General features: G+C 40.0%; 1 protein-coding gene across 1 annotated transcript in view; it reads right to left on the bottom strand.

Annotated features, from left to right (window-relative positions):
• Positions 1-21,139, bottom strand: part of GLIS3 (GLIS family zinc finger 3) — a 481,604-nt gene that overhangs the window by 445,790 nt on the left and 14,675 nt on the right. The window lies entirely within an intron of this gene.

Here is a 21,139-nt window from a genome sequence, read left to right as displayed (position 1 = left end):
CATGGGCTTGACCTCTGAACTAACTTCTGCCCTGCCCTTTTAAAAGTGTTCCACATTCAATTCACAGCATCCTTTGGGTAAGTGATAAACTTCTCAGTGGCTCACAGAAATATTCTGCAGACTCTGGAACAGACAGGACAGGTGGTTCGGTGTTGATGGGTGAGATCACATTTTTAAAAACGACTTCACTCTATAGTATAACGTAGACAATTATTAAGAACTATTATGGTTTAGATGTTTTTCATTAATTGACATGTGAGATAAATGTTGAATACAGACTAACAGAAAGAAGGTGCTATGTGTATGTTTTATTGATAATCATATAATTTTGCCCCTAGTGAGACTAAAAGAAAAATAAAGTCTAAGACAAGCAAAGATTACATTGAGGCCAAAAACAAGGAGGAAATTCAGGTTTGTCAATTCATTCACTCATTCATTCATCCATTCATTCTATAGATGTCTTAAAGTTTCTGTCATGTTCCAAATACTGTAGGTCACCAGAGACACAGAAGTGAAAAAGTCAGCCACAACATGGCCTTTGAACTCCTGTCAAGGGCAGTAGTGACCTTCATCTTCCCCAATGCAATGGAGTATTTTCTGACTTCATCTTATCTGGCCTCTCAGCAACATTTGGCCTAGTTGATCACTCCTTCCTTCCTTTCACTTGTTCACTTGGTTTCTAAGACACCCTCTACCCTGGTTTTCTTCTTGCCTCATTGCCTGTATCTTCTTAGTTTCTTCCTCTTTCTAGCCTCCAATGTTGATTTCCTCATGGCTCAGTTCATGTTCTCCATCCTCACTCTCTCCTTTGGGTGGTCCCTTGTAGTCTTATGACATCAAATACCATCTCTATGCTATTAACTCCTATATTTCTATCTCTATCTCCCACTTCACTCCAGAGCTCCAGATTTGTATATCCAACCATGTACTCAACATCCCCACTTGAAGAACTAATAGGTATCTCAAACACAATATTTTCAGAACAGAAATCTGATCTCTGACCCCTAATCCCAGATTTCTCCATCTCAGGAAATGGTATTGCCATTCACTACGTGTTCAAACCAAACACCTAGAGATATTCACTGATTCTCCTGTTTCTTATTGCTGTACAACCAATCCTCAGCAAGTCTCATTGACTCTACCTTCAAAACCTACTCTGAATCTAAACCCACCATCACCACCATGATGCTAGTCCCAGCAACTATCTCTCTCCCCAGGGCTGCTACAATAACCTAACTGGTTTTCTTGTTTTCACTCTTGCTTTCCCATCCTGACTATTCTCAACATAGTGACAAGATGTCCTTTTTTAAAACATAAGTTACATCATGTTAATTCTTAAAACCCTTGGAAGAGTCTGTATCACATTTGAAATCTCTGAACTTCCTATCTCAGTCTATAAAAACCAAAATGACCTGGCTGTACCTGAATCAAATCAGGACATAATGCACTTGCCTTTTTTCTCTTCTGGGAACACTATTCCTTAGGTCTGCAGATGCCACACTCTTCACTCAAATCAGAGAAGCTTTCCCTAAATGTCCTTTCTACAATATTCTCCTCATCCCTCTGAAACCCATTATTCTGCCTTGTTTCTTCCTATAGCACTTATTAACCCCCAAGAAATTACATCATAGGTATTTACTCACTGATTGCTATTTTCATTAGAACATATGATGAGGCAGTTACTTTGCCTTACTATTCACACAGCAAGCAGTGGACTCTCAAATACTTGGTGAAATAATCTTCGTCCAGGCACAGTGGCTCACACCTGTAATCCCAGCACTTTGGGAGGCCAAGGCAGGTGGATCACGAGGTCAGGAGATTGAGACCATCCTGGCTAACACGGTGAAACCCCGTCTCTACTAAAACCACCAAAAAAAAAAAAAAATTAGCCGGGCGTGGTGGTGGGCGCCTGTAGTTCCAGCTACTTGGGGGGCTGAGACAGGAGAATGGCATGAACCCGGGAGGCGGAGCTTGCAGTGAGTCGGGATCGCATATCTGCACACTTCAGCCTGAGCAACAGAGCGAGACTCTGTCTCAAAAAAAAGAAGAAAAGAAATAAAAACCTTCTGCCTTCACAGGGTCTACATCTGGTGAAATGTGACAGGAAAAGATCTGGTTTACAGTCTGTGCTAATCTCATATATGCTACTTAACATAGTAGCATTTCTCAGGTACCAGGCATTATACTAAAATTCTAGCATAATGTATTGCCTTATTTAATTTTTTCAGGTTTCTAAGAGGTAGGTATAGATATTATCCCTTAGAAAGGGTAAATCACTTGCTGAAGGTCCCAGAGCTGGTCAGGACAGAACTGGGATTTCATCTCACATCCGTCACACTCTCTACCCTCAGTCACTATGCTGTGTTGTATACTGCCTCTATCCATCATTTCCAGGAAGTGGGATGATCAAGCTAGAATCATCTCTAATGCTTCGATTGTACCTCCTAAAACAAACAAACAAAAATGCTGTCACCTGCGTTGCTTGAAATTTAATTTCTATGTTAAGTCACAAGAACTCTTTTATCCAAATACACTTCAACAAAGACAGCTGGCCACAGACTAACGCATAAGCACACACGCAGAGACCAAGTGCCACGTTAGCGTGCTGAGGCATCAAATGGAACTTCTGTCATGCCATTTCATCATCATATTACCCACAGTATGAGTTTTCCCCTCTAAAATGATAAACAAGAACTACCAAGGGTGACAACCTCACAACTGAGTGTCAACCAAAAGCAGAATGTTTTAGTAAAATGCACTCACCCTGGTTCTTTTTTTTTTTTTTTTTTTTTGAGACAGAGTCTCACTCTGTCACCCAGGCTGGAGTGCAGTGGCACGATCTCGGCTCACTGCAAGCTCTGCCTCCCAGGTTCACACCCTCCTGCCTCAGCTTCCCGACTACAGGTGCTCAACACCACGCCGGCTAATTTTTTGTATTTCTAGTAGAGGCGGGGTTTCACCATGTTATCCAGGATGGTCTCCATCTCCTGACCTCGTGATCCGCCCGCCTCGGCCTCCCAAAGTGTTGGGATTACAGGCGTGAGCCACCGCACCTAGCCCACACTCACCCTGCTTCTTAACTTTTTGTGTCATCAGGAAAATGAGCCACCTGGCTCATGAAGGAAAAAAACAAAATTATTTGCCTCAGACTTCCAGTATCCGACTGTGCAGGATGGATGAAGTGCCTCCAATGGACCCCTCTCAGTTTGACATAGCTCTAAGAAAATTTTCTGAGACCCTACAGCTGAATTCAAAACCAGCTCCAGACAAAAGAACCATCACCACAAGTTCAGAGATGCAATAGTGACTTTGTTTCTTTCTTCTCCTGTAATTAGGAACAAACCATCTGTGCTCCCTCTTAAGGTACCACTGGTTCTTACTGCCCATCCTCTTTAGCATACACAAATATAGGCCTACATTTTACACATGCATGTGCATGCACATACACACACACACACACTGTCGCCTTAGTAACCTCATGCTTCTTGACTGTGTACAGAATGAATATCATCCACTATGACAATGATACATAGTTATTTTACCACAAAATATGACAAATAGTAAAAGCTATCCTGATGCAATTCAAAGATTAGAAGTTTCTTGGAAAACAAACTATGCATCTGCATTCAACTTTACTGTTGAACAGGAGCCAAAACTATTCTTTTCTTCTAAATTTACCAAAGACAACATCAAATATGACATTTGGCAATTCTCAGAACCTAATCTGAAATCCATTTTGACTCTAAATAAACCCATAAATTTTATAGACCTTCTGATAAGTGCTACATGCTGTGATATAACCTGTTTATGGAAAGACTTCATGGACTCAATTCTTTCCTAAAAATCAAGACTTGGAAAATGTTGGTTTGAGAAAAGAATCAGGAAGCAAAATGGAGAATGCATGAGTGTAAAGGTGAGTGTCATTGCTTGGAGAATAAAAGAAAAGCCGTCTCCACTGCAGACACCCACTCCCACACACACCCATGTCCCCTTCCTTAACCTTACAGGGTTTCCTAAACCATCACATCTTCCATCTTCTAATATGGGAGTGTTTTTGCTCGACTATTCTGGGCAATTTCTGTTATCTGGACTCCAGGTCTTCAGTCTTCAGATCAAAGATGAGTTTATAGACAGATCATCTATAAATTGAGAGTAGATAGCCCTTTAGGGTAAAGTGAAGATAGCAGAAAAGACTATCCTCTCATGGCTAAATCTTGAGATGAAATAGCTTCTAAGTAGTGCTTTGCCAGTTCCTCAAAAGATTAATTTCTGGATGCAGAAAAAAGTGAAAATACAGCAAAAATGGAAATTGAAATTACCAACCCCACAGTACCCAAATATCTGAATAAAACAAGTCTTTAATCTCTTTGTCCCTGACAATCCCTAGCTACTTAGCTACCAATAGCACCACCACTACCAAGTCTACGTCTGGCATATGTTAGGAAACTTTGCTAACTCATTATGAAGATCAGGCTTCATCACTAGCTCCCAGTTCCTAAAAGGTGACCAGGATCCTCACAAATCATAAAACAATGATAAGTAGAAAGGAATATCTTAAGTCATTTCATTCAACTTCCTCATTTTACAAAGAGTCAAGATTCAAATGTTAGTCTCTTAAAGTGTCAAAGTTAGTGCCAAGATTGAGTTTTTTAAGCCTCATTCTCCTAATCCCCAAGACAATATTTCTACTAGGTACATCATTGCTAAAGAAATAAATAGATTTGCTATCCAGTCATCCATCCATAGATAAGTAAGAAACAGATTATAAAAATACGTGTGTGTGTGTATACATATATGTGTGTGTATATATACATAGATGTGCATATATATATGCATACACACACACACACACACACACACACAACCAGTATGGCTTAGTGATTAAAAGCATGTACTCTAGAGCCAAAGTGGCTGGTTCAAATCCTGGCTCTGCCACTTACAGGCTGTGTGACCATGGGAAAATTATTCAATTATACCTTAGTTTTTCATCTGTTAAAAAAAAAGGAATCATAATAATAACAACAACCACTAGCATAATGTTACCCACTCCACTGGGTTTTTGGACGGCTTAAATGAGATGTCTCATTAAAAAAATTAAAATTTCAAGTACTTAAAATAGCATCTACCATATCATAAGTGTTTTATCTAAGTATTGCTTACCATTATTCTTTCAAATATAATTGAGACTATAAAGAAATTCTGAAAAGGAGGTCATGGTCTTGCTTTGCATTATTTCTCTGGGAATGTTCTTAACACTTTTCAAATATACCAGCTTCATTTGATATAGAGCATTCTGAAAGGAATTCAGTATATGGTTTAGTATACTCTGCCTAGACCTAAGTAGTCCCATCATTCTAGGCAATGTAAGAGCAAGAATAAAAGGTAGGAAAGGTATTATTATTCAAAGGTATAATCCCTGACTTCCGTTTTAAGAATCATTATTGATTGAAACCCATATAGAGTACTCCAACACCACAGACAGTAGGAACCCACACTTGTTGATTTGATTCTCGAAGTTACTAGGAGAGCAGTTTATTCCAGATCTCCAAGGTTTCAGTACCAGCTGGGCAGCACCTCCTCAGCTCTGGGTCCCAGCTCCAAGCCTCTAGGTTCTGGTATCTCCCAACCCCTTCCTTTTGATCCTCCAGCACTAGGGCAGTAGCTGTTTGCTGCAGCTACTATCTATACATTTCCTCACAGTTCTCTTTTTCTTCCTGTTCAGTACTTCAACAGCTGTTTAACAAAGCTCTGGTATTAAATTCACTATGTTAAAAATAACCATAGTAGCCTCTTTTCTGACTGGATGCTGGCTAATATACCATCACACAGACATTTAATCCAAGCTTTCTCACACTACACAGAATCACTCCTTTTTTTTTTTTTTTATTATACTTTAAGTTCTAGGGTACATACGCACAACATGCAGGTTTGTTACATATGTATACATGTGCCATGTTGGTGTGCTGCACCCATCAACTCGTCATTTACATCAGTTATAACTCCCAGTGCCATCTCTCACCCCTCCCCCCTCCCCATAATAGGCCCCGTGTGTGATGTTCCCCTTCCCATGTCCAAGAGAATCACTCCTTATTAAAATCGACAGACAAAGCAACTCCAATCCTTCACGTGAAACATGTTAAATGTCTCTGCATCACTCTAAGGGAGCTCCTCTCAATGTCTAATTTCAATTCTTCCACTTGAGATTTGTGATCTTCTTTTCTCAGCCTGTCCTCAATGTAAACCATAGGCATACCCTCCCTGCCCGCAGATATTATATATCATCTGCACAAATCATGTGACAAGACCTGTCCCTCCAGTCTTGATCCAAGTTTAAAACCTATGTCCATTTTATTTCGTGATGCTTATTTAGGATTATTAGCATTGGTAAATAATACTGTCTATTAATTTTGTTTGAGAATAATAAAGAGGGTTTAAAAATAGTGTTGTGAAGCACAGGTTTGGATGGAGGGCCGGACAGGAGAAACAAACAAATATCTGGTGGGAACACACAACGAGGTGGGTGGAAAGTGAGACCTGGAAATAAGCCCAAACAAAGTACACAGAAATGCTTAAAGATCACCTGTCTTTGTTTAGTCCTTTTCTCTAGGCAAAAATGCCACACAGGTGTTTGTAATGGTTCATGGGAATTAGCCAAATGTGTGGAAGAAACCAGCGCTCTGCAGTAAGACAGACATGCATTCCCACCCTGGCTCTAGACACCTCTTATCAGCCATGTGATCTTAAACAAGTAATTTCGCTTCTCTGAATACTGGTTTCCACATTTCTAAAATGGAGATAATAGAGAAAACATTGCCAATTGGCACTGCTGACTCTTAGAGCCTATCACCATGTCTGGTGTATCACAGGCCCTTGACAGAAGTTACTTCCTGCCTTCCTGCTCCTACATTTTGCCTAATTTTCTAGTATATCTTAAAAGAGGAAAGCCCAGACAATAACTGTACTAATTATCTATTGCTACATCACAAATTAGCATCAACTTAGTGGCTTAAAACAACACACACTTATCATCTCGGTCTCCATGGTCAGCAATCTGAGCAAGGCTTGGATGGGTCTTCCGCTTCAGGGTCTCCCTAGGATGTAATTGAGTTGTCAGCTACAGCCCCATCTGAAGGTTCAAATGGGGAAGCATCTGCTTCCAAGCTCACAGGGTTGTTGACAGAATGCAGTTTCTCAAAGGCAGCTGGACTGAGCCCCCAGTTATTCTGTCTGTTGGCCAGAGGTCACACAGGCCTTTCCAGCATGGCAGCTTGCTTCATGAAGCACACAAACCAAGAAGACAATAGAGTCTGTTAATAAACAGAAATCAAACTTTTTGCAGCCTAATGAATTCACTCTCCCTGATGATCTCTTAGCCGGAACATTGTTCTCCTTCTGCCTTCAGCCTCAGACTGGAACTATACCAGTGGCTCTCCTGGGTCTCCAGCTTGCTGACTGCAGATGGTAAGACTTCTCAGCCTCCTTTATTGCATGAGCCTATTACTCATAATAAATCAATCTCTCTCTCAATCTGTGTGTGTGTGTGTGTGTGTGTGTGTGTGTGTATACACAACTGACTCTTCAACAACACAGGTTTGAACTGCACAGATCCACTTAAATATAAATTATTCTGCCTCAGCCACCCCTGAGACAGCAAAACCAACCCTTCCTCTTCCTCCTCCTCCTCAGCCTACTCAATGTGAAGATAATGAGAATGAAGACTTTTATGATGATCCACTTCTACTTAATGAACAACAAATATATTTTTCTTATTAATAATAATATTAGAAAATAGGCAAAATAAAGGAGCGGGAAGGCAGGAAGTAACTTCTGTTTCTCAGTAACATTTTCTTTTCTCTCGCTTACTTTATTGTCAGCATACAGTATACAATACATACAATAACATACAAAATCCATGTTAATCAACTATGTTATCAGCAAGACTTCTGGTCAACAGTAGGCTACTAGTAGTTATGTTTTGGGGATATCAGAAGTTACACACAAATTTCAACTGCATGGGATGTGAGGACCCCTAACCTCCATATTGTTCAAAGGTCAATGGTATATATCCTATTGGTTCTGTTCCCCTGTAGAACTCTGACTAACACAGATACTAAAAAAACAGAAAAGTTATCTCCAGGGAGAAGAATGAAGTGATGTATAAAGAGAACCACAGAAAAGATCATGTTGCCTAGGAAGAAGGAGCATAAGGAAGTGGCATATTCGTATAGTCTCTCAAAATATCTGGCTATACATCCTCCTCTTAGGTGCCATGAGACACCCCCTGAGTTTGTGTAATTATATCCCCTTTTACATAAGGGAGCACAGTGGGTTTCAGGTACCTGCAAGACCAAAAGTCTTGAATAAGGTACTTGGGGAATCAATGTGTTGCAGTAGAAAGCACTGATCTCCTGCTCTGCTCACCATAATGCTACCAGAAACAAGGCTCTCTGACATCCCTACGTACACAGTAAGATGTTTAAGATACAAGACCATGGGGTCAGAGCAAACCTGGATTCAGTTCCCAGCTTTGCCACATACTGGCCATGTGACCGTGGCTAAGTTACTTCATCTCTTCAACACTTCATTTTCTTAATCTAATAATGCAGGGGATCTCATAAAATTCTCATTTATGAGAATTAAGGAGAAAATGAGCTCCAGGGCTATCATAGAAGGCCTTGCAGATTGTGCCCTCGTCACGCAGCCAAGCAACTGAGCTCAGTGCAATGGCTAACCCAGAGTGTTAGCCATTACTCTATTTTTCCCTTTCAGTTCTAATTGCCTACCTGACTGCACCAAAACCACTATTTTAAGCAAGTTGCGAGTGGCACTTTTAACTCAAATAGACACAAACACCTGCAACAATTTAATTGGCAGTGGTTTCTCTGCTTCAGCTTGCTGTTCTTTTCAAAATAAATATATACCAGACACTACACCACCACACATAGTACAAATTCTGGTAGACATAATGTATCTTTCAGGAAATCATTCCCAATTGCCAAGAACCTAACCTTTGAGGCAATCTCTGCCAAAAAACAAACCAATATCCTATGGAAATATTTAGGGCTGTGAAGTCAGCGCAACATGGGGTAAAAAATACCCACCTCCTGCTGGGTGTGCTTGGGCAAGTTTCTTAATCTTCTCAAGCCTCTCTGTTCTCTTATTTTCAACGGGAATACCTCACAGGGTTATAGGGGATTAAATTAAGATATATAAAGCTAAGCACAGTTCTAGAATATATAAAACGCTAAATAATTGCTAGCTGTTTTATTTTCAACTCTAGAATAACCAAAAACTTGTGTGTTTTATGTAATACACTAATAATCACTCACTGGCCCCAAGAAGTAATTTTGCTATTAATTTATATGAGCCTAATCCTTTCAAGTAGGTTGAATGACTTGAGATTCTGAATCTAAATGTAATGAGACTTTCCCCAAATGTCAGGTGACCTGACATTCTGGTTCAGCCAGGATAGTCCTATGCATAATTATTAATAGGGCCTCATTTAAGTCCTAACAGTGTCCTAGTCTGTATAACAAATTATATGATCACCCTACCTAAATAAAGTAAAATCTTTAGATGGGAGATACAGATTTAAAATACTTTATTTCACCTCAGTGCATGTGTACTGTGGTTTATATTTTTTCTCTTAGTTTTTGAAGTAAACTGAAAATATAGAGCTTTTAGGATTCTAAATTCATATATCAAGTAGCTTTTCATACTGCCTAGAGTGGGGAGTTATGACTAAGCTGTAGGCCTTTATTTCAAAAGACAAGTCACAAGACTGAAGATGGAAGTAGAGCGAGGCCTTCTTGTGCAGCGCAGTTGCTGTGGTTTTTAGAGATCTATACTACCTCACAGGGATGTGTAATCAAGAAATGACAACACTTTACCTGCCCTACCAGTTTGCCGCTTAAGATACATTTTCCCACCAGGCATGGTGGCTCATGCCTGTAATTCCAGCATTTTGGGAGGCTGAGGCAGGAGGGTCACTTAAGCCCAGGAATTTGAGACCAGCCTGGGCAACATAGGGAGAACCCATCTCTACAGAAAAATAAAATAATTAGCTGGGCATGGTGGCTCATGCCTGTGGTCCCCACTACTCGGGAGGCTGAAGTGGAATCATCACTTGAGCCCAGGAGTTCAAGGCTGCAGTGAGCTATGATGGTGCCAATGCACTCCATCCTGGGTGACAGAGCAAGACCTTGTCATAAATACATACATACATACATACATATATACATACATACATAAAATGTATTTTCGTATTTATCATCTAATTTCAACCTCAAAAGCAAATGCCATTTTCTGTTCCACCATCTTATGTGTGCCAGAGATTTCCACGCAAGTGGGTGACTACTTGACAAGTCAATCCACCTAACTCGAAGGTTCTCTGATGCTCACTCTCCTCCCTACTTAAGATCCCCAATCTCTGTCTTTCTCAGCTTCTTGACTCCAAATTTCCAAATGCTCCCATGAATCTGAAAAACCTGGTGCTTGGCCTTCTTGTCCCATTTCGTACCCTGCCCTGCACCTCCGTTCCACCTTCAGGCCATAATGTGCAGCTTTGTTTATCAGCCTCATGAAACCAAAGAAAAGAGCATGTCCTTGCACAGGACATTCTCCTACTCCAGGACATGTGGCCGAGTCTGCCTTTTGCCTAGACTCTGCCCATTTGTGAATGAGGATAATACATTATCCCCCATCTTCCAGATGAGGAAACTGAGGCAGGAGGCCTGGTGCCTTGAAAAGGTCACCATAGTGGTAAAGCCTGAACTGGACAGTGGGTCTTGGCTCCAATGTCTATGTTGTTTCCCTATAGCAGTGCTTCTCGAATGTCAATGTGCACTTGCAAGGTCAGTTACATAATTTGTAGAGGCCAGTGCAAAATAAAAATGCTGCATCCCTTGATCAAAAAGCAAGAAAGAAGCTTTATCTTTGCTTCTTAGGTCTCTCTCTCTGGACTTGTTGGGGTGTTTTTTCATTTGCTACTTAACATTGATTGGGTTCCTTCTGCACAGGGATACTCTCAGAGCAAGTGCAGACCCCCAAAGGTGCCCAGAGCCTCACTGGCAATTGGCCACATGGGGCACACACACCCCACCACACCTTCCTCATACCCTCCTGCAAGGCCCCATCCCTGCCAGAAGCAGAGGGTGGCAGTGAATACTGGGTGGAAGTGGAAGAGTCAGTGGTCATCCTGGCACGGGATGAGACCACGCATTAACTGCTCCAGTGTCCCATGGGACTTCACTGGCAAACAACAGATTCAAAAACAAAATCATTAAGAATGTCAAGAAGGTGACCACAGAACACTAAACCCTAAGCACAGGGCACCCCTTCTGAGTGCAGGACCCTGTGAAGTGACTACTTACACATCCACGAAGCCAGCCCTGTGCACACAAATCACTTGGGAATCTTGCTAAAATGCACATTCGGATTCAGGAGGTCTGGAGTGGCCCTGTGCATTTCTAACCAGGTCCTGGAGGAGGCTAAAACTGCTGGTCCTCAGATTATACTTGAGTAGTAAGGTCCTACACCACACATTGCATTTTGTAACTTGTTTATTATGTCAGATCCAATTACAAACTTTTTAGGACTTTCATTATTCAAATAAGGCAGTCATGAAAATAAGCACTAAATACAAGTCACCATCCATTGTGTCTTTAAAACGTGACAAGTCAGAAGTTGCAAATCTATTCACATTCATAGTATCTACCTGCCTGGGTTTACAGACTTCATATAGATAAAGGTATGGAAAGGTGCTTATGCATATACCAGTGTCACTCAGGTGGCCACACATTTCAGCTTCATATCCTGTAGCATTTCAAGTGGGGAAGGGTATTAACGGAGTAGATTATTTTAAAGATGTAGTTACAAGACTGACAAATCCCCTTTTATAATTGGAACAAATCATGCCTGCGATTGAGTAACACTTGGAAATCCATCATCAATTTGATTTGTACATGGCATCAATAAATCATACAAAGTGGACCCTGTGTAGCTCAGAGAGTAAACAAAAGTAAACATTGTGTTTCACCTGACTTGTTGGTGAGACAAAATGAAAACTCTGGCTACTTCAACTGGAATAATGCCTTTGGTCTTCGCTGTTTGGTTATTTTTGGAACCTTTTATGGAATATTAACTTTATTTGCTCTAATTCTGCAGGAAGCCACATTGGAAGTACAAGAAAATATAAATGATTAAAAAGCAGAAGTGAAAAAAAATAACCAAGGATTTTGCCCCAACTTTCTTTAGGTGATACATTAACCGCATCTCTTCAAAACTGCGGGACCCCAATTGTCACTCTTATCCCAGTTCTAACATGGTTGCATTCAACACGGTACACACACCAGTGTTAGCAGACTTTTTTCATTGTCTGTTGTTTTCCCAGGGATAAACCTAAGGAAATACTTTTCCTAAGTATAGGAAAGTAACATTTTAAATCAGTGTCAGTATTGTAAAATTGTATGATATAAAATGTATGATGTGGCAGTGAGAAAAACACACAGCTAGCTAACCCAGTGACCAAGCAAGCTCTAACCTAAGCTCTAGATTAAAACCAGTTGAAATAGCCAACCACAAGCAGTAAAAAATAAACATGAAATTTGATGTATTATTTAAAGTGCATTAATTTTTCGACTTCCCAGGTTCTCACGATACATTATCTTTCTTAAACCAGGTCTTTACAAGAGACACCAACCTTAAGTAACACAAAAGAGTTTTTTAATTCCAATTAGTTTGGTGTCCTCTGTTGATATTATTCTGTCTTTTTTTCCTGACCAACAATAATGAGTAACCCACAGACGCTAATGAATAACTAACTCTTTGTCTCCAAGGACAGCAGAGCCCAGCAAGAAATGTCAGAAGCCCTAAAGTAAAATAAAACACTCTTCTAATGAAAATCTTCCCAATTATATACTCCTCCGGGTACTACAAATGTAAAATTGTCTTAAATATTTAAATAGTTGTGTCAAATGTGCTTCAAGTGGGGATCATAAAACTGATTTCCCAGATGCTTTGAAAAATGCATTTCTACCAGTCTAATTACAGTGAGTAACTGTTGGAGCAGGAAGTAGGAGAAATACAATATAACTGGGATCCTTCACACACAAATCCTAGCGAAGCTAGTAAGTTGCCAACTACACCCTGTCCTCCCTGCTCACCCAGTGGCTCAGATAAATAGGAACACATTCACCTCCCCTCATTAAAAATTTACATGTAGTAAGTGATCAATTTTAAAACTAATTTCTATTGTCTTAGACACATAAAACTAAAAGTAACTCTTCTTTGTCATAGAGCAAATAAAAATACACGATGTTTCTGAAAACACTGACAAGTATGCAATAAGAGAGTGTGAGGAAGAACTCAGTAACGTTGTATTTTAATTGGAACTCCCTCTCTTTCTCTAATATAATTCCTAACTTTGTCCGTGGAAAGGGCTTACAAGCAACGACATCCCACAGTCAACAAGAACACCCTTTCCGCCAGTTTTCCAAATATTCCCCACTAAGAGGGACTTGAGCTTCTTGGGAAAATGCATGATTCCAGGTCTGGGGCATGCAAGTACAAGTGGTCCTAGAACATCTTGTTATGCCTGTAAGCATGGAAGAACTTAATGGGACCATGTCATAAAGACACAAGAATTGACTTCAAGGTGCTCCTACTGGTCAAATTTGGGACAATTTGAGCATCACAAACAATAATGATGGTAATGAATTATAGCACACTAATTTTAAAAGAAATTCATGAGTGACTCCGTAGTGATTCACAAAAAGAGAAGGGAGAGAACATCCTCTCTCCAGAAGAATACCAGTTAATAAACATAGCAGGAATAAAAGAATCAGAAAATCACCACTATGCAACCAACCATGTAAAAACTGATTCTGACAAGTATCATCAATGGATGCTATGAAAGATTGTTGGAGGACAAGATATTTGCACAAGATTACTTACACATTTTGAAAGAAAATTGTCCTTCACAATGCAGAGATCTGGTGACACCACCTTAACCAGGTGATCAAATATACCATCACAAATACTAGGACGAAGCAAAATTCATTACTTCTGGGTATAATGTAATGGGTGGTACACAAATCACCTACATAGTATTCTTGTCAAAAATATTTAACCTGAATCCAATCATGAAGAAATGATCAGACAAACCAGAGTGTAGAAAAAGACAACTCACCTGAACTCTTTAAAAATATCAGCGTGGCTGGGCACGGTGGCTCACACCTGTAATCCCAGCACTTTGGGAGGTTGAGGCGGGTGGATCACGAGGTCAGGAGTTCAAGACCAGCCTGGCCAAGATGGTGAAACCCCATCTCTACTACAAATACAAAAGTTGCCAGGCATGGTGGCAGGCACCTGTAATCCCAGCTACTCAGGAGGATGAGTCAGAGAACTGCTTGAAACCAGGAGACAGAGGTTGCAGTGAGCTGAAATTGTACCACTGCACGCCAGCCTGGGTGACAGAGCAAGACTCCATCTGAAAAAATACATATATATATTTATATATAGTTATATATTTTTGTATTATATATATTATATACATACATAATATATACATATATATCAGTATATTTTTTCATGAAACACAAAGAAAGGTAGAGGAACTGAAAGAAAAAAAAGAATAATAACAAAGGACACCAAACTAATTGGGATTTAAAAACTCTTTTGTGTCATATAAGGTTGGTGCCTCTTGTAAAGACCTGGTTTAAGAAAGATAATGTACTGTGAGAACCTGGGAGGTTGAAAAATTAATGCACTTTAAATAATACATCAAGTTTCATGTTTATATTTTACTGTTTGTGGTTGGATATTTCAACTGGTGTTAATCTAGAGCTTAGATTAGAGCTTGCTTGGTCAGTGGGTTAGCTAGTTGTGTGTTCTTCTCCACTGCCACATCATAAATTTTAAAATACTGACACTGATTTAAAATGTTATTTTCCTGTATCATTCCTTTACTTAGATTTATCCCTGGGAAAACAACAGACAATGAAAAAAGTCTGTTGAAGTAGGCTAAAGAGATATGACAACCAAAGGTAATACAGGATTTTTGATCAGAAAGAAAAACAGCTATGAAGGACATTTGGATAATAAGTGGGGAAAGAAAATAATTTATAACATAATATTAATAATACAAGTAGAATGAAATAAATAATATAAAATTTAAATGTGGATTACAATTTATTTATATTTGAGGCATAAACATAAATATATATTATATATTATATATGTATTATATATGTGTTATATATATATCAGCATAATTTTTCATGAAACACAAAAAAAGGTAGAGGAACCGGAAGAAAAAAAAAACAACAGAATAATATCAACAAAGGACACCAAACTAATTGGGATTAAAAAACTATTTTGTGTCACTCACTTGAGGTTGGTGTTTCTTGTCTCACTCTGTCACCCAGGCTTGAATGCAGTGGCACAATCATGGCTCACCGCAGCCTCAAACTCCTGGGCTCAAGTGATTCTTCCACCTCAGCCTCCCACACAGCTAGGTCTACAGGCACATGCCAACACACCCAGCAAATTATTTTATTTTTTGTAGAGAGAGGGGTGTCACTTTGTTGCCCAGGCTGGTCTTGAGCTCCTGGCCTCAAGCCATCCTCCCACCGTGGCATCCCAAAGTGCTGGGACTACAGGTGTGAGCCACATGCCAGCCTGGACTGTATTTTAAATGTAACTATATATAAATAATACTTTGTATGAAAGTTAAATTCCTTGGTTATGATTAATATATTTTGGTTATATAACATAAAAGACACTGGCTTAGGAATTTGGAGGTGAAATGTCACAATGTCTACAACTTACTTTCAAGTGGTTCACCTTACTTGAAAGAGATAAAAGAGGCAAAATGCAAAAAAAAAAAAAAAAAAGCTAAATACAGTATAATACAACACAAAACAGCATAAGGCCAGATCAAACTTCAAAAAATGATGAATTCAGCATCAAAGAATGAATTGTATTTAAGAAATAAGTTATGCAATGATTGGTTAATTTAAATGGAAATAGCTGGGCAGGGCATCTGGGAAATGTGTTTGAAGAGGAACAGATCTAGGAGGAGTCCTTCTTTTTATCTTTTGCCTTTTGTCCTGTTCCTTCCTCCTCACTCTTCTCAGAAGGCAGACTAGATAGCTGGATCTGGAATGAGGCAGATGTGCAATCTAGAGGAAGACTAGAGAAAGCTCCATGATCTTGGACCAGAGAGAGCAGAGTGGCCAACCACTAGCAGCAAGCATCTACTCCAGCCTTCTCTGTGTAATAAAAATAAACTCCTACAACAAAAGTTCCCCAATGTTCTCAGTTCATGGCATGCTCAGTGTTTCAGTAATTTTTTCATGGTACCCCTAGGCCAAAAGAAACACCTACGGTTGCATTTATCAAGTAGTTAGGTGTAAACAACTCAATAACATGTATGTACTAACAGCTTATTAGTTGTTTGAAAAAATAATACAAATAAATTAAAAGAAAAATAGTATTTTTATTTCATTCTTAAATAACCCCAAATACTAATGGGATGTGTGTTAAACTGTGCACTCTAATGCTTCTCAAACTTTGGAGTAAGATTGGACACCATCACCCATTCCACATTGATTTCACTCAGTATATGCTCTTTTAAAATTGTGGTAAAATATATACAGCATAAAAGTGATCATCTTAGTCATTTCTAAATGCACAGTTCGGTGGCATTAAGTATATTCACATTATTGTGCAACAATCACCATTACCTATCTCCAAAACTTTTTCATCTTCACCAACTGAAACTCTGTACCCATCAAACGCTAACTCCTCATGTCCCCTTTCCCCCAACTCCCAGCAACCACCATTCTTTCTGACTCTGAATTTGACCATTCCAGGAACTTCATACAAGAGGAATCATACAATACGTGTCCTTTTGTGACTGGTGCATTTCATTTAGCATAATTTCCTCAAAAATCATCCATGTTGTAGCATGTGTCAGAACTTCTTTTCTTTTTCAGGCTGAATAATATTCCATTGTATGTATATACCACATTGGGTTGCTTCTTCCTTTTGGCTATCATAAATAATGCTGCCATGGACATGGGTGTAAAAAGTACTTGCTTCTTCTAAATTACAATTACTGAAAATGGAGCTTCTCAAAGATATGATGTCACCAAAAGGAACATAGTGCAATTTACTATTGAAACTGTCAACCTCCTCAACCTAGTAGTTTGACCGGTATCCAAAGGATACCACATATCCCTGTTTCCTTCTAAATTTAAAATACCCTGTGACTCCCCAAGTTCACAGTGGCACTCCAGTGACCTTAATACACTGTTTGGGAACCACAATCTATGATGTTAAAGCCACTGTTATTTGAGTTTTCAACTGAGCAGAACTCAATTTTTAAATAATATAAACATTAATATCAAATGTACACTTCTCATGAGCTTTCCATCAAAGATTCTTCAGTCTTCAAGTCAGATGCTTGTCTGTGGAGCAATTCTTAGGTAACTTAAATTCTACGTATACAGCTCTATTGCTTCCCTAAGAGTTGCTATAATCATTCTCAAAGCTTAGAAAATGCATTTTCTTAGCTACCATTTAAACTGTACCTTGCCCCAAAGCTATGATACTGCTTTGGTTAAAATTTATGTGTCAAATTGACTGGGCCACTTGGTGCCCCTATATTAGGTCTAACACTACTCTGGGCATTTCTATGAGGGTGTTTTTGGGTGAGATTAACATTTAGTCAGTACACTGAGTAAAGCGTATTGCACTCCCTAATGTGGGTGGTTCTCAGCCAATCAGTTGAAGTCCTGAATAGAACAAGGTTGACCCTTGCCCCCGACAAGAGAAAATTCTTCCTGCCTGATTGCCTTCCAACTGGGACACTGGTTTTTTTCTTGCCTTTGAATTCAAACTGAAACATCAGCTCTTCCTGGATCTTGAGCCTGCCAGCCTTCAGCCAGGGACTACATCATGGGTTCTGCTGGTTCTCAGGCCTTCAGACTCAGACTGCAATGAAACCATTGGCTCCCCTGGTCTCCAACTGACTGACTCTCCCTGTAGATCCCGGAACTTGCCACTCTCCATAATCCCAAGGGCTAATTTCTTATAACAAATTTCTTTATATATACATATACACACACACACACACACACACACACAAATATACACATGTAGATATGTATCCTATTCGTCTATTTCTCTGGAAAACCCTAATTAACAAACCCACAAGAGTCCCATGTTCCATCAGTGTCCTCAAAATGGATCCAAACTCCTTGGCACATCATTCATGGCCCTTCCTCTGGCTTCTGCTGATTCCTCTCCAGCTTCATCTCTTACCACGGTTTTCTGTACCCCTGTCCATGTGGAACCAAGTGGAAGTCCATGAAATGCACCAGGATTTCTCCCCTCCAGGTTTTGAGTGCATTTTTCTCCCTTCCCAGAATAAGTTCCAGACAACCCCCTCCATTCACACATATGCGTGCTCATACACACACACACATGCATACACACACACACACAGGACATGCACTTTGCATGATTGCAAAGCTAGCTCTTCCCCTTCCAATTATCTGCCTATATAGCACAGGCCAGAAAACCTTCTATGTGGCCATATCATTCTGAGTGTATCCCTATTGGAGTCCTTACTGTGCTGTTTTGTTTGTTTTTGTTTTTGTTTTGAGATGGAGTCTTGCTCTGTTGCCCGGGCTGGAGTGCAATGGCACAATCTCTGTTCACTGCAACCTCTGCCTCCCAGGCTCAAGCAATTCTCCTGCCTCAGCCTCCCGAGTAGCTGGGATTATAGGTGCCCACTACCACACCCGGTTCATTTTTGTATTTTTAGTAGAGGTGGGGTTTCACCATGTTGGCCAGGCTGGCTTCAAACTCCTGACCTCAAATGATCTGCCTGCCTCAGCCTCCCAAACTGTTGGGATTACAAGCGTGAGCCATCGCACCCACCTACTGTGCTGTATTTTAACTGGCCACTTGTTTGTATGAATTATCCAACTCCTTGAGGGAAAGGACTATGCTTTATTGGCTATTGCATCTCCAGAACAGTGGCTCACCCACAATATATGCTCAATAATTATTTGTAGAGTAAATGATCAAAGTTCAAACAATCCTAGATTACCACCCTCAACCAGTTATTGGCTTAGTATAGGAATTGTCAACCAAGACCTGGAAGAGATGATACATTCAGCCACTTCTTGTACCATCTAGACCACTGATGGTATCTAAGCTCCAAAGCTAGAGGTGATAATAATACAGCTGTCCTCCACCCATCATTTGTGCCTATGCATGTCCCAACCATGCAGATCCAGGACGGACACTGTAAGCTAGGAAGCTGAGCAAGAAAACAAAAAGCAACAGGGAAGGGAATCAGGAAGCAGCACTACTTCTGACAGGCATTTCAAGGTGTATGGACCCTGAGAATTCACTAGCCCTTAAGCAACTGAGGTTTTTTTTAAAAAACATGGCTTTGGCCGGGCGCGGTGGCTCAAGCCTGTAATCCCAGCACTTTGGGAGGCCAAGACGGGCGGATCACAAGGTCAGGAGATCGAGACCATCCTGGCTAACCCGGTGAAACCCCGTCTCTACTAAAAAATACAAAAAACTAGCCGGGCGAGGTGGTGGGCGCCTGTAGTCCCAGCTACTCGGGAGGCTGAGGCAGGAGAATGGCGTAAAACCCGGGAGGCGGAGCTTGCAGTGAGCGGAGATCCAGCCACTGCACTCCAGCCTGGGTGACAGAGCAAGACTCCGTCTCAAAAAAAAAAAAAAAAAAACATGGCTTTAATTACAGCCACTTCTGACTGCCATCAAAGTTAGTATTCCCAAGTATTCCCAAGCTCCTTACTGGCTGGTGCCTCTGAAGTTACTTACTCTTTCTAGACCTTAGTTCGCTTATCAGTTAAATAACCATAGCATACAACTCAGTGCTGTTGGAGGAATAACTGAGACTATGTATTGGAAAGCACTTAACATGGTGCCTGACATATGCTGAGTTATGATATAATAAAGGCAAGTTATTAATATTATCACCATTATTATTGTCAGTCAGGATTGCAAACATATGTACATATAAAAGCAAGCTACAGTTCACTAGTCAAGCATGAGCTAAAAGGTTTTACCGGGCCTCAGCCCCTGAAAATCTAAACACCTAAATTTAACATGAGGGAACTTAGCTTGCCATGCCATGGACATAGCAACCCGACAACAAGAAACCTATTTTGGATGTAGCCCCAGGAAAACTTTTTCCCATACTTATACTAAATATCAGTACCTCTAAGAAATAAAATGATTCAAAACTAATCTAGACCAAAAAAAAAAAAAAAAACAGAAGAAGAAGAAGAAGAAAAATAAATAAATTAAGGCTGGGCACGGTGGCTCACGCCTGTAACCCTAGAACTTTGGAAGGCCAAAGCGGGCAGATCACTTGAGCTTAGAAGTTGGAGACCAGCCTGGGCAACATAATGAAATCCTGTCTCTAAAAAAAAAAATTAGCCAGGCGTGGCGGCACGCACCTGTGGTCCCAGCTACTTGGGGGACTGAAGCAGGAGGATCACTTGAACCCAGGAGGATGAGGCTGCAGTGAGGCCAAGATCATGCCACTGTACTCCAGCCTGGGTGACAAAGTGAGATCCTGTCTCAAAAAATTAATTAACTTAAAAGGCGCATGTATGTTTAGTGCTATTGTTTTTTTAAAACCTGCCCATTTACACCAATTTCTCCAAACACAGAAATACACTGACACTAAAACAAACAACTTTTTGGCTACTTGCCTAATAGGAATCATTATTCATCTTAATTAACTGAATGAGTGGCTATTCTGAAGGTTGCTAGTAATTCTATTTGGTGGTGTAAGCATTTTTAACATAAACATTTACGACAGAATGCTAAAAATACCTCAAGGAATATATAATTGTGCTATTTTATACAGCAAAGCTATATTTCATGTGGGGTACATGCTCTTTCTCTAAATACATACGTCATCTACAATATAACCTCATTAATTCAACATCAATTTCTAGAGATAGTGTGTCATTCAAATAACCTGCTATTCACCAACAATTATTCTTCAATTTAAAATATATGGTAATTCAAACGCTACTGAATTAAAAAGCACATTCTCTCTGCACTTAAAATTGACCAG

Source organism: Piliocolobus tephrosceles, chromosome 14, assembly GCF_002776525.5.
Source record: "Piliocolobus tephrosceles isolate RC106 chromosome 14, ASM277652v3, whole genome shotgun sequence".
NCBI lineage: Eukaryota > Metazoa > Chordata > Mammalia > Primates > Cercopithecidae > Piliocolobus > Piliocolobus tephrosceles.
The sequence above is the reverse complement of the archived record's forward strand: the minus strand, read 5'-3'. Positions and strand labels throughout refer to the sequence as shown.